This window comes from Anomaloglossus baeobatrachus, chromosome 3, assembly GCF_048569485.1.
Source record: "Anomaloglossus baeobatrachus isolate aAnoBae1 chromosome 3, aAnoBae1.hap1, whole genome shotgun sequence".
Lineage (NCBI taxonomy): Eukaryota > Metazoa > Chordata > Amphibia > Anura > Aromobatidae > Anomaloglossus > Anomaloglossus baeobatrachus.
The window spans coordinates 336,242,302-336,255,293 of NC_134355.1; positions in this window are offsets into that span (position 1 = coordinate 336,242,302).

Below are 12,992 nucleotides of genomic sequence, written 5' to 3' on the forward strand. Positions count from 1 at the left end.
TATGTTTGCGAGAAAGAAAAAACAGTTGCACGCTGCAAAGCCACAAAAATACTCTACCTATTGAAACATTTTTTTGGAGGTATTTAGAATATTGGAATGGCTATTCTAATATTCTAAATACCTGCAGAAAATATTTTCATTAGGCCCGTTTCACAGTCAGTGAAAAACACTGACGTTCTTCACTGACGTGTAAAACACGCACATGCCCCTCCGTGTTCCGTGATTCACGGCACACGTGGGTTGTCCATGTGCAATCCGTGATCCGTGATTGCACATGGATATTACTCACCTGCCTTCACTGCTGCTGTCCATGGTGCTGAACTCCTCGGCTCTGCAGCGTCCGCCCACTGCTCTCAGCACCTACTTCCTGGTCAGCTGTTCCTGCTCTCATGAATATTTATGAGCCAGGCAGGAGCTGCCGAGATCAGAGGCTGCAGAGCGAATCGCAGGCAAGGTAAGTTGAAAATATTTAATATTTAATATGTCCGTGATTTTCTGGTACGTGCAGAATCACGCCCACGGGTGTACGCTGCACGGAGACAAGCTCAGTGAAAAATCACTGATCTGTGAGCAGACCCATTGATTATAATGGGTCTGCGTATGTCCGTGATTCTGGTACGTATAAAAACAAGCACAAATGTACCAGAATCACTGACGTGTGAAAGGGGCCTTAGGTAGAGTATTTTTGTGGTTTTGCAGTGTGCAACTGTTTTTTCATTTTCACATATATTTGCATCATGTACAGATATGCACCTGTTCACATTGTTAGGTGCTGCCAGACAAGTTTGAAGTCAGGTTAGTACCAGCATGGGATATCGGCAAGGGGACCCCTGTTTTCATTCTTTTTTCATTATACATTATATGTTACAGGGAGTGATGCTCTGTTTTGCTGGATTTGCACTCTAGCTCCCACCAGTTTCATTAACCTTTTTGTGTTCACCTGCTGATCTTTTGTAGGTTTTTAAGAAGCCCAGAAAGATGCAGTTTAGAGTAGGACCCAGCAAAGGAGGGTACCGTGAAGTGGCGCTGGGCTAGTATTACAATGGCCATTCTAATATTCTAAATACCTCCAAAAAACTTTTTCATTAGGTAGAGTATTTTTATGGTTTTGCAGTGTGCGACTGTTTTTTCTTTTTTACATATATTTTGCATCATATACAGATACGCCCCTGTTCACATTGGTAGGTGCTGCCAGTTCAGTTTGGAGTCAGGTTAGTACCAGCATGGGATACCGGCTAGGGAACCCCTGTTTTCATTCTTTTTTCATTATATATACAGTACAGACCAAACGTTTGGACACGCCTTCAAATAGCCCTTACACAGCCTGGGGGTGTGTTTGGGGTCACTGTCCTGTTGAAAAATAAATGATGGTCCAACTAAACGCAAACCAGATGGAATAGCATGCCACTGCAAGATGCTGTGGTAGCCATGCTGGTTGAGTATGCCTTCAATTTTGAATAAATCCTCAACAGTGTCACCAACAAATCACCACCACACCGTCACACCTCCTCCTCCATGCTTCACGGTGGAAACCAGGCATGTAGAGTCCATCCGTTCACCTTTTCTACAAAGACACGGTGGTTGGATCCAAAGATCTCAAATTTGGACTCATCAGACCAAAGCACAGATTTCCACTGGTCTAATGTCCATTCCTTGTGTTCTTTAGCCCAAACAAGTCTCTTCTGCTTGTTGCCTGTCCTTAGCAGTGGTTTCCTAGCAGCTATTTTACCATGAAGGCCTGCTGCACAAAGTCTCCTCTTAATAATTGTCCTAGAGATGAGAAGGTGTGTCCAAACATTTGGTCTGTACTGTATATATATATATATATATATATATATATATATATATATTGTGGTATAGCCACTCTCTCAGCAGTAGGAGATGGATGCAGGAACACCTCACGTGTTGATTTTCACCTGTTTTTTTATCATCAGCCACAATCCATTTACAAAAGACAGAACTACTTCCTCCAGCACAGGAAAATACAAAGCAGACCACGAGTGTGTCCAGAGGCCTGGCTTTTACCTCTGGGACCACACCCCGAGGTGGAGATATGGTGAACAGCCATCCCACCCATCTCTTTAGCTGTCCACAACAAACCCGACCCAGGTAATACAAATTAACCCTCTCAGCACCTAATATGCTGGAGTACTACATCCGGGTTCACATTACTGATTGCAGTAGTCGCAGCGACACATATCTCCCCTCGTGCACATCACCAGTGATCACATCACATATTTCCCCCCACTGCCCAAAGACAGGGGCATGAGCACCATCAACCACTAAACAGGGGAGCCGCGACAGGGCATCTGCATTCCCATGTAACTTCCCAGGCCTGTGCTCTACATGGAAGGCAAAGCCTTGAAGGGCTAGAAACCACCTGGTCACCCTAGCATTCTTTCCCTGTCTAATTCTTAACCATGTCAGTGGCGCATGATCAGACACTAGCCTGAATTTACGGCCTAGTAGGTAGTATTTTAGAGAGTCCACTGCCCACCTAATGGCCAGGCATTCCTTTTCCACGATGGCATAGTTTTTCTCACAAGAGGAGACTTTCCTACTCAGGTAAAGCACTGGATGATCCTCGCCATTTATTTCCTGCGACAGCACAGCTCCCAACCCGACCTCCGAAGCATCAGTCTGAAGCACAAACTCCTTTGTAAAGTCAGGTGTCACCAGGACTGGCTGCCGACACAGAGCAGACTTCAAGTCCTGGAATTCCACCTCTGCCTCAGAGGTCCACTGGGCCACCGATGGCTTCACAGCCCTGAGGAGATCAGTCAGCAGAGCGGCCCGCATAGCAAACTTCGGTACAAACCGGCGATAGTATCCGACGATTCCCAGAAATGCCCTAACTAGAGTTGAGCGCGGTTCGCGGTTCTCCAGTTCGCGGTTCAAGTGATTTTGGGGGGTGTTCTAGATCGAACTAGAACTCGAGCTTTTTGCTAAAAGCTCGACAGTTTGAGTTAAGTTTGAGAACGGTTCTAGCAGCAAAAGCAGGGCTTTTTACAGCTACAGTGTGCAGGGAGCCATCGCTGTCAGCCTGCGGTAAGCTGGTAACCAAGATAAACATCGGGTATCTAAGCAAAGCGCTTTGGTTAGTAATCTGATATTTATCCTAGTTACGTGTGCAGGGAGCAGACACTTTCCCGCTCAGCTCGCTCCGCCCCCTCCTGCACGCGGCATGTACACACACACACACACACTCACACTCACCTGTCCCCAGCCATTCAGTCCACGACACTGACGTCCTCAGCGCCACATGGCCCCACTAGGCTCCACCCACTTTGCACTCCGACGCCAGCACACATGGCCCCGCTAGGCTCCGCCCACCTGTCACTCTTCACACATGGTCCGCTAGGCTCCGCCCACCTGGCACTCTCCACACATTACCCCGCTAGGCTCCGCCCACCTGGCACTCTGCACACATGGTCCCGCTAGGCTCCACCCACCTGGTACTCTGCACACATGGTCCTGCTAGGCTCCGCCCACCTGGCACTCTGCACACATGGTCCCGCTAGGCTCCGCCCACTTGGCACTCTGCACACATTACCCCGCTAGGCTCCGCCCACCTGGCACTCTGCACACATTACCCCGCTAGGCTCTGCCCACCTCACACTCGGCACACATGGCCCCGCTTGGCTTATCTGCGGTGCTGTTACTGTCCTCCATGGCTGCCGCTTGTCACATCTTCTCTCACTTCAGACCCGAGACTGACTAGCGGTGACATCGCGGGCCGCTCGCGATACTTGGCTGTGAAGGTCATTGAACTCAGTGACAGGTGCTGTCAGCAGTGCAGGAGATCAGCGCAGGTAATGTACCTCGCTGAAAGCAGCACTTGTGATCCCCTGCAGTGACCTGGGCTGACCCATTGATGTTAGCTCAGGTCACTGCACTGGTCTCCCAGCCAATATGGAACATTCTGTTCTTCATTGACTGGGACAGTGTGGATCGTCATGGGAACCCCTTGGATTACACCAGACCTGGATTTGTTTTTCTTTCTAATAAATTGGTGAAAGAGACAATGTGTTGGGCAGTGTTTTTTCAAATAAAAATGTGTTTGTCGTCTATTTTTTTTTATTACTGACTGGGTTGGTGTTGTCAGGTATCTGATAGACGCGTGACATCACTAACCCCAGGGCTTGATGCCAGGTGACATTACATATCTGGTATTAACCCCATATACTACCCCGTTTGCCACCGCACAAGGGCACGGAATGAGCTGGGGCGAAGCACCAGGATTGGCGCATCTAATGGATGCGCCACTTCTGGGGCGGCTGCGGCCTGCTATTTTTAGGCTGGGGAGAGTCCAATAACCATGGATCTCCCTAGTCTGAGAATATCAGACCCCAGCTGTCTGCTTTACCTTGGCTGGTGATCCAATTTTGGGGGGAACCCCATGTGTTTTTTTTTAAAAATTATTTATTTAATTTAAAATAACAGCGTGAGGTGCCCTCAGTTTTGGATTACCAAAGTGCCCCCCCCGCCCCCTCCCGGAAATCCAAGGTGGCCGCTCGCACAGCAGCACACGGATGACAAACAGATGACATACGGACCGTCTACGGAACGGAAACGGATGCCACACGGATTCACCCGTGAAAAAAAACGGACTGTTTTTTGCAGACCACAAAAGTGGATCGGTCGTGTTAATGTAGCCTTATTCTGATCTGCCGTTTATAAACAGCAGGCAGAAATAAGTGAATAGCGCCCCCCAGCATCAGAAAATCTCCGGGGTTTCAGGGGGTAGCTGAGACCCTGGAGATCATGATTTAGGCTGGTTTTTCCGGACCCCGCTCACGTGATCACCGGTATACACCATATACCAATGATCAGGTTACAGTAAATGACAGCGTCGGTAAAAAATTATTTATCTCCCATCTGGCATGAACAAACATGATAAATCTCCTCCCCGGTCCCCTCCGGTCCCCCGGTGTCGCCAAAGTGCCCCCCTGACCTCCTCCCGGAAATCCAAGATGGCGGTGCGCACAGCAGCGCGCCGGACACATTCACCCTACTCCTCTGATTTCTGTCGCATGGGCCATGACACGTGCAACAGAAAACTCCTCCCCAGGCCCTGCCAGGTCACCCCCTATAACCACACCGGTGTTCCCCGGTGTCCCACGGTACCTGTGCAGCCTTGATCCCCCACGGCCCCCTCCTTCACAATAGACGCTGACGCATGCACAGAGCGGCTGTCAGCTCAGCTTCCTGTGTTCAGACACAGTGAGTGGTGGTTATGCATCTGTAAGCTAAATGGGCGGCACGGTGGCTCAATGGTTAGCACTGCAGTCTTGCAGCGCTGAGGTCCTGGGTTCAATTCCCACCAAGAGATTCGTTTTTGTGCCAAAATAATTTTTTTATTATTTATAAATCTTTTTAACTTTTTTCAATAGTTGGACTAAGTGAAGATGGGACGTTTCGGCCCAGTAATGGGCCTTCTTCACGCCAATATACACTCAGTAATTATGAGGTGGTCTTTTCAGGTTCTATGCGTGCAGAAAAAGAAGGAATTTTTGCAGAGGATATTTATAGAGGAACACCACTTCAATTCATTTGCTCTTGTATTAGGAGTCTTAGGGAACAGGTCCTTAATGGTATCTATGTACACATGCACCAAGTAAATATTTTGAGACTCTGGAAACCAGGCTAACAGAAAATTACGCTTTCCTTGTGGTCCCTTGTATCCTATAATATTCAGTATGGTTATACTTGAAATCAGATGAGGATAAATTGAACCATCAGGAAAAATCATGAAACATGTAGTCTCAGTGTTGTTATTAGAGCCTATTTTGCCTTTGTACATGAGCACCTGGGTCAGTTTTATGACTTGCACACCCTTAAAACAATGGTGTGCGTCAGGAGTTGCACAATCTGCAGGGTTATTAGCAACACAATGGGACTTGTAGTAAGCTGGACTTTCCTGGTGAAATGAGCAGTAGGTGGTAAGTTCCTCTCATTGCCGTCTTCCCAGACTGTGGCTAGTTGTACTCTGGGAGTACCATCTCTCTACCTATGTGTAACCATGTGGATGATTAAGCTATACTTATATCCCTATACCATTACACTATCATACCATGACTAAATTCTATGTCCTTATACATTCCCAATCTCATCCTGGCTTTATCTGATTGTTCCACTATTTGTCATATTACAACTATGCAGGCAACGATTGTCTATCTCAATATACGTCTTCCCAGTACGGTTTTACATCTAAGTACATAAAAGCACCTACTGCGCATGCGCAGGCGTCTCCTTTACACACTGCACGGTACCATATATATCCTAATGGAAACGCGGATCGCTACTGCGCATGCGCCGGCGTCTGACGCCACTTCCGGTTTTGCGATGCTAAATAAGCCTGCAAGCCGGTTTACATGGCACAACTAGCCACAGTCTGGGAAGACGGCAATGAGGTAGGTTATCCATCAGGCGCTCTGGGCACACTCTCTTTTGATCTATGACGGCAGGAACTGAACAACATCCCTCTCCTTTTTATCATAGAGGAACGTACCACCTACTGCTCATTTCACCAGGAAAGTCCAGGTAACTTAGAAGATCTAATGGGATCTTTCTCTTAACCACTGATTATACCCGTTATAATTGGGATTACCATTGTTTCAGCTTACTACAAGTCCCATTGTGTTGCTAATAACCCTCCAGATTGTGCAACTCCTGACGCACACCATTGTTTTAAGGTAATAGCACTGTGTGATATAATGACTGGTCAGAAGATTATTATATTATATATAGTCTCTTGATTATTTACCCTTAAATCCTCTAGGGTGTGCAAGTCATAAAACTGACCCAGGTGCTCATGTACAAAGGCAAAATAGGCTCTAATAACAACACTAATGAGGTATTCTATATACTATAAGCCAGCCATCAATTTACCGTATAAACATATGGTGTCGGTAGTCAGTCTTATCTCTCTTTTCTCATAGACTACATGTTTCATGATTTTTCCTGATGGTTCAATTTATCCTCATCTGATTTCAAGTATAACCATACTGAATATTATAGGATACAAGGTATTTATGACACATGCCCCATATTCCCCTTATGTCTAATCCTGAATATCTCTAATCTTTTAAAGGGACCACAAGGAAAGCGTAATTTTCTGTTAGCCTGGTTTCCAGAGTCTCAAAATATTTACTTGGTGCATGTGTACATAGATACCATTAAGGTAAAAAAGTTTCTGTGGTAATTCACTATAGACATATACATACATCCGATACCCCCCTTGTTTACACATATGCCCCTTGTCTGTAGGACCTGTTCCCTAAGACTCGTAATACAAGAGCAAATGAATTGAAGTGGTGTTCCTCTATAAATATCCTCTGCAAAAATTCCTTCTTTTTCTGCACGCATAGAACCTGAAAAGACCACCTCATAATTACTGAGGTATGTTATACTGTTCACACAGACCATCATGTTGCCTGCCTTCTGACTGATTTCTTTCTTCTTTCTTCTTCCCTTTTTTCTTTCCTTTCTTTCTTCTTCTTTTCCTTCTACATGACAAACTACCAGTATGTATTATATTACTGTGCTTTGAAATTTTCTAAATGCTGACATGTTAATATCTCTACATATGTTTCACTACTTTATTATATCTCCATGTTAACGTTGGAACATAATGTATATACTGATTGTTGTCTGTTTGTTTTGTATTCTTTTAGTGTATATTGGCGTGAAGAAGGCCCATTACTGGGCCGAAACGTCCCATCTTCACTTAGTCCAACTATTGAAAAAAGTTAAAAAGATTTATAAATAATAAAAAAATTATTTTGGCACAAAAAGGGCACAACTAGCCACAGTCTGGGAAGACGGCAATGAGAGGAACTTACCACCTACTGCTCATTTCACCAGGAAAGTCCAGCTTACTACAAGTCCCATTGTGTTGCTAATAACCCTCCAGATTGTGCAACTCCTGACGCACACCATTGTTTTAAGGGTGTGCAAGTCATAAAACTGACCCAGGTGCTCATGTACAAAGGCAAAATAGGCTCTAATAACAACACTAATGAGACTACATGTTTCATGATTTTTCCTGATGGTTCAATTTATCCTCATCTGATTTCAAGTATAACCATACTGAATATTATAGGATACAAGGGACCACAAGGAAAGCGTAATTTTCTGTTAGCCTGGTTTCCAGAGTCTCAAAATATTTACTTGGTGCATGTGTACATAGATACCATTAAGGACCTGTTCCCTAAGACTCCTAATACAAGAGCAAATGAATTGAAGTGGTGTTCCTCTATAAATATCCTCTGCAAAAATTCCTTCTTTTTCTGCACGCATAGAACCTGAAAAGACCACCTCATAATTACTGAGTGTATATTGGCGTGAAGAAGGCCCATTACTGGGCCGAAACGTCCCATCTTCACTTAGTCCAACTATTGAAAAAAGTTAAAAAGATTTATAAATAATAAAAAAATTATTTTGGCACAAAAACGAATCTGTTGATACCTTCTTTCAATCAATGAGAGTGCAGTGATTCATATATATTGTAACTCGGACCCCGGTCCTCTCACTAGCACCTCAACCCCTTCCCCCTATTAGGGCAGAGTGCACACCAATTTTCTCATACCAATTCCCACCAAGGACACCTTCTGCAAGGAGCTTGTATGTTCTCCCTGTGTTTGCGTGGGTTTCCTTTGGGTACTCCGGTTTCCTCCCACACTCCAAAGACATACAGATAAGGAATTTAGATTGTGAGCCCCAATGGGGACAGTGTTCCCAATGTATGCAAAGCGCTATGGAATTAATAGCGCTATATAAATGAATAAATTATTATTATTACTGCAATGAAGGAGATCAGGAGAGCTATATACTACATTTCCAAATAAAGGTATTTAATTTTATAGTTGTCCTGCTGAACGACTACCAAACATGAGAGTCCGTTATACGCCACAAGAAAACACATCTAAATAGCGAGCTCTGTTGTTTAGTATTCATTCAGCTGGATAACTGGACTTAAACAGGTATTCCATCTCCAAGATCCTATCCCCAATATATAGCAGGTGGAATAGCAATAATATCAGCAAATACCAATATTTGGAAATGTAGAATAGTTCTCCTGATTAGGCATGCCCTTACCTCATGAGCAGGGCATTGCAGCTTTGGTAGCTACTGTTACGACATGGACTCTGCTGATGTGGACCCGGGGAGAGTGAGTGCAGATTCATTGCACCCACACTCCTCACATGGAGGGTCTGCACTTCAAGAAAATGGGGGATACGTTCCCCAAGTGTCTCCCCCCCATATTCTAGACGGTCCAGAGTCGTCGTGGGACCCCCTTATTGTTTTTCTTACAATAAATTGGTGAAAGAGGGAATGTTTTGGGGAGTGTTTTTTCAAATAAATTTTTTTTGTCAATTTTTTTTGTTAGTACTGACAGTTTATGATATCGGGTATATGATAGACGCGATGACATCACAAACTGCCGGGCTTGATGTCAGGTGACTTTACAGCTACTATCAACCCCATTTATTACCCTGTTTGCCACTGCACCAGGGCACGGGATGAGCTAAGGTGAAGCGCCAGAATTGGCGCATCTAGTGGATGCGCCACGTTTGGTGTTAGGCTGTGAAGGCCCAATAACTATGGACCTTCCCACCCTGAGAATACCAGACCACAGCTGTCCGCTTTACCTTGGCTGATGATCCAATTTGGGGGGGACCCTACTTTTTTTTTGTAATTATTAATATTTATAAAATAATTATAAAAATAAGAGCCTGGGGTGACCTCCACATATGATCCCCAACCACGGTAAAGCTGCCAGCTGTGGTTTTCAGGCTTCAGCCATCTGCTTTACCCTAGCTGGCTGTCAAAAATGGGGGGACCCAACGTCATTTTTTTTTTAAACTTTTTTAAATAGAAAAAATTAATGGGCTTCCCTGTATTTTGATTGCCAGCCAAGGTAATGCCAGGCAGATGGGGGTGGCATCCCATAGCTGTCTGCTTTATCTGCACTGAGAATCAAAATTACTGCGGAGCGCTACATCATTTTCTTAAAGATTTATTTTTACAGCACTGTCATGTCAGGCAATCAAAATACAGGGAAGCCATTTTTGTTTTTAGTTATTTAAATAAATAATTTAAAAAATATATATGGGCTTCCGCTGCATTTTTTGTATTGCTAGCTAAGGGTAATCCAAGCAGCTACTGGCTGCTAACCCCCACTGCTTGGTGTTACCTTCACTGGCAATGGAAAATCCACAGAAGCATTTTTTATTTTTTTTGCCAAAAAACTACAAAAAAAAAATGTCGTGCGCTTCGCCATATTTTTGTATGCTAGCCAGGTACAGCAGGCAGCTACGGGCTGCCCCCAACCCCCAGCTGCCTATTTGTACCCGGCTGGGAAGTACAAATATAGGGAAGCCCTTTTTTTACTTAAATCATGAATTTTATGAAATAATTAAAAAAAAAAAAAAAACCCGACGTGGGCTTCGCCCCATTTTTGTGTCCAGCCGGGTACATTTAGGCAGCTGGGGATTGGAATCCACAGCACAGGTTAGCCCAAGGTTTCTGGGCCCCTCTGCTGCAAATTGCAGTCCGCAGCCGCCCCAGAAAATGGCGCTCTCATAGAAGCGCCATCATCTGGCGCTGTATCCAACTCTTCCAACAGCCCTGGAGCCGGGTGGCTTGTTGGGTAATCATGAGTTAATACTGGCTTTGTTTTACTAGCTAGTATTAAGTCAGAGATTCCTGTCAGGCACGTTTGACCCGGCCATTAAGAATCTCCAATAAAGGGTTAAAAAAAACACCACACAGAAAAAAAATATTTTAATAGAAATAAATACACAGACACACTTAGAGACTCTATCTTTATTACCCCCTCTCAGCCCTCCATGATCCATGGTGTTCTGTCTTCTTTCTCCTTCAACACATGCAGCTCTGTCTGCTCCATCAGACAGCACAGCTGCATGGGGGAAGACGCTGTGCTCCGTGCAGAAATCAGTCTGTGAGAGTGACCACAGGCTCCCGGCTGTAAGCGGTGGCATGGGTTGCCATAGCAACGCTTCTCCGATTACGTGATTCCGGTGCCGCTGCGTGCTGGTAGCGGGACGTCCCAATCATCGCTACCAAGTACGTTGCTATGGCAATGGTGATCTCCGTTATTGACCGGCTGTGTCAGCCGGTCAGGAGCCGGCTTCTGCGGACGCTGGTAACTACGGTAAACATCAAGTAACCAAGAAGCCCTTTCCTTGGTTACCCGATGTTTACCGTAGTTACCAGCGTCCTCCGCTCTCACGCTGCCAGTGCCAGCTCCCTGCTCCCTGCACACATAGCCAGACTACACATCGGGTTAAATTAACCTGATGTGTACTCTGGCTAGGAGTGCAGGGAGCCAGCGCTAAGCATGGTGCGCTGGTAACCAAGGTAAATATCGGGTTGGTTACCCGATATTTACCTTAGTTACCAGGCGCAGCATCGCTTCCACGCGGCGCTGATGGCTGGAGGCTGGTCACTGGTTGCTGGTGAGATCTGCCTGTGTGACAGCTCACCAGCAACCCGTGTAACGATGCTCCAGCAATCCCTGCCAGGTCAGGTTGCTGGTGGGATCGCTTGAGCGTCGCTTAGTGTGACGGTACCTTAAGGGAACGGGGAAGCAGAGTGGGGAGTCGACCGTGTGCTAGAGCATGTCGCCGGTACACGGCGATACACAAATGTGCACACAAATGTGTTAACCTGCATCACTGCTGGTTAACAGGAGGACGCAGCGATTATCAGGAGGAATAGCGGCAGGAGACAGAGTGCAGGACTCATCCCAGGGACAGGTAAGTGTTATGGCAATGTTTATTAACTGTATGTGTACATTTAAAATGCGTTTTTATGTGTTTGTGATTGTCTCCCATTGTTTCCTATGCGGTTCGAGTGGTTCGCCGAACCGAACGCGAACTAGACCTCGGTTCGGCGAACCGAACTCGAGCCGAACCACAACCGGTTCGCTCATCTCTAGCCCTAACCTGCTTTTTAGAGAGTGGTCATGGCCAATTCTGGATTGCCTCCACTTTATTCACTTGTGGCTTTATTAGGCCCCTACCGACAACATAGCGCAGGTAACCGGCCTCCTCCTTCCCTATGGCACACTTCTTCAGGTTTATGGTAAACCCCGCCTTCCTCAATGCATCCAGCATCGCCTGGACCCTCTGTAGATGACTCCCCCAATCTGGGGTTAAGATCACAATATCATCCAGATAAGTTGCGGCGTACTTCTGATGAGAAGCTAGGATCCAGTCCATGGCCCCCTGGAAGGTGGCTGGGGCTCCCTGCAACCCAAACGGCATCCTGGTGTACTGGAAACATCCGTCAGGTGTAAAGAAAGCCGTCTTCTCCTTGGTCGCTTGAGACATGGGTATTTGCCAGTACCCTTTTTTCAGGTCAAGGGTGGTAATATACCTGGCTGGCCCAAGCCTTTCAATGAGCTCTTCGACTCGAGGCATCGGACAAGCGTCAAATTTTGAGACTTCATTTAACTTGCGGTAGTCATTGCAAAATCGCCATTCTCCATCCGTCTTTGGCACAAGGACGATAGGACTAGACCAGCCACTCCTTGATTCCTCAATCACGCCGAGGCTCAGCATCCTCTTCTCTTCCATTGAGATCACTTCTCGGCGAGCTTCGGGGATCCGGTACGGCTTCAGATGTACTCTCACGTGTGGTTCCGTCAGAACTTCATGTTCCACAACCTGTGTACACCCCGGCAATTCTGAAAAGAGATCTCGATTTTGATAAAGCAACTCCCGACACTGCTGCTTTTGAACCCTTGACAGCGTCTCTGCTACTGTGATGTCCTCGATATCCACGTCCACCTTGGCAGCTAGACACGGAGCTTCCACCGCTTCCCTATCTCGCCATGGCTTAATAAGATTAATATAGTACATCTGGTAGGGCTTCCGTTTACCCAGTTGGTGGATCTTATAATTCACCTCTCCCAGTTTCTCGACCACTTCATAGGGTCCCTGCCACTTGGTCAGAAATTTACT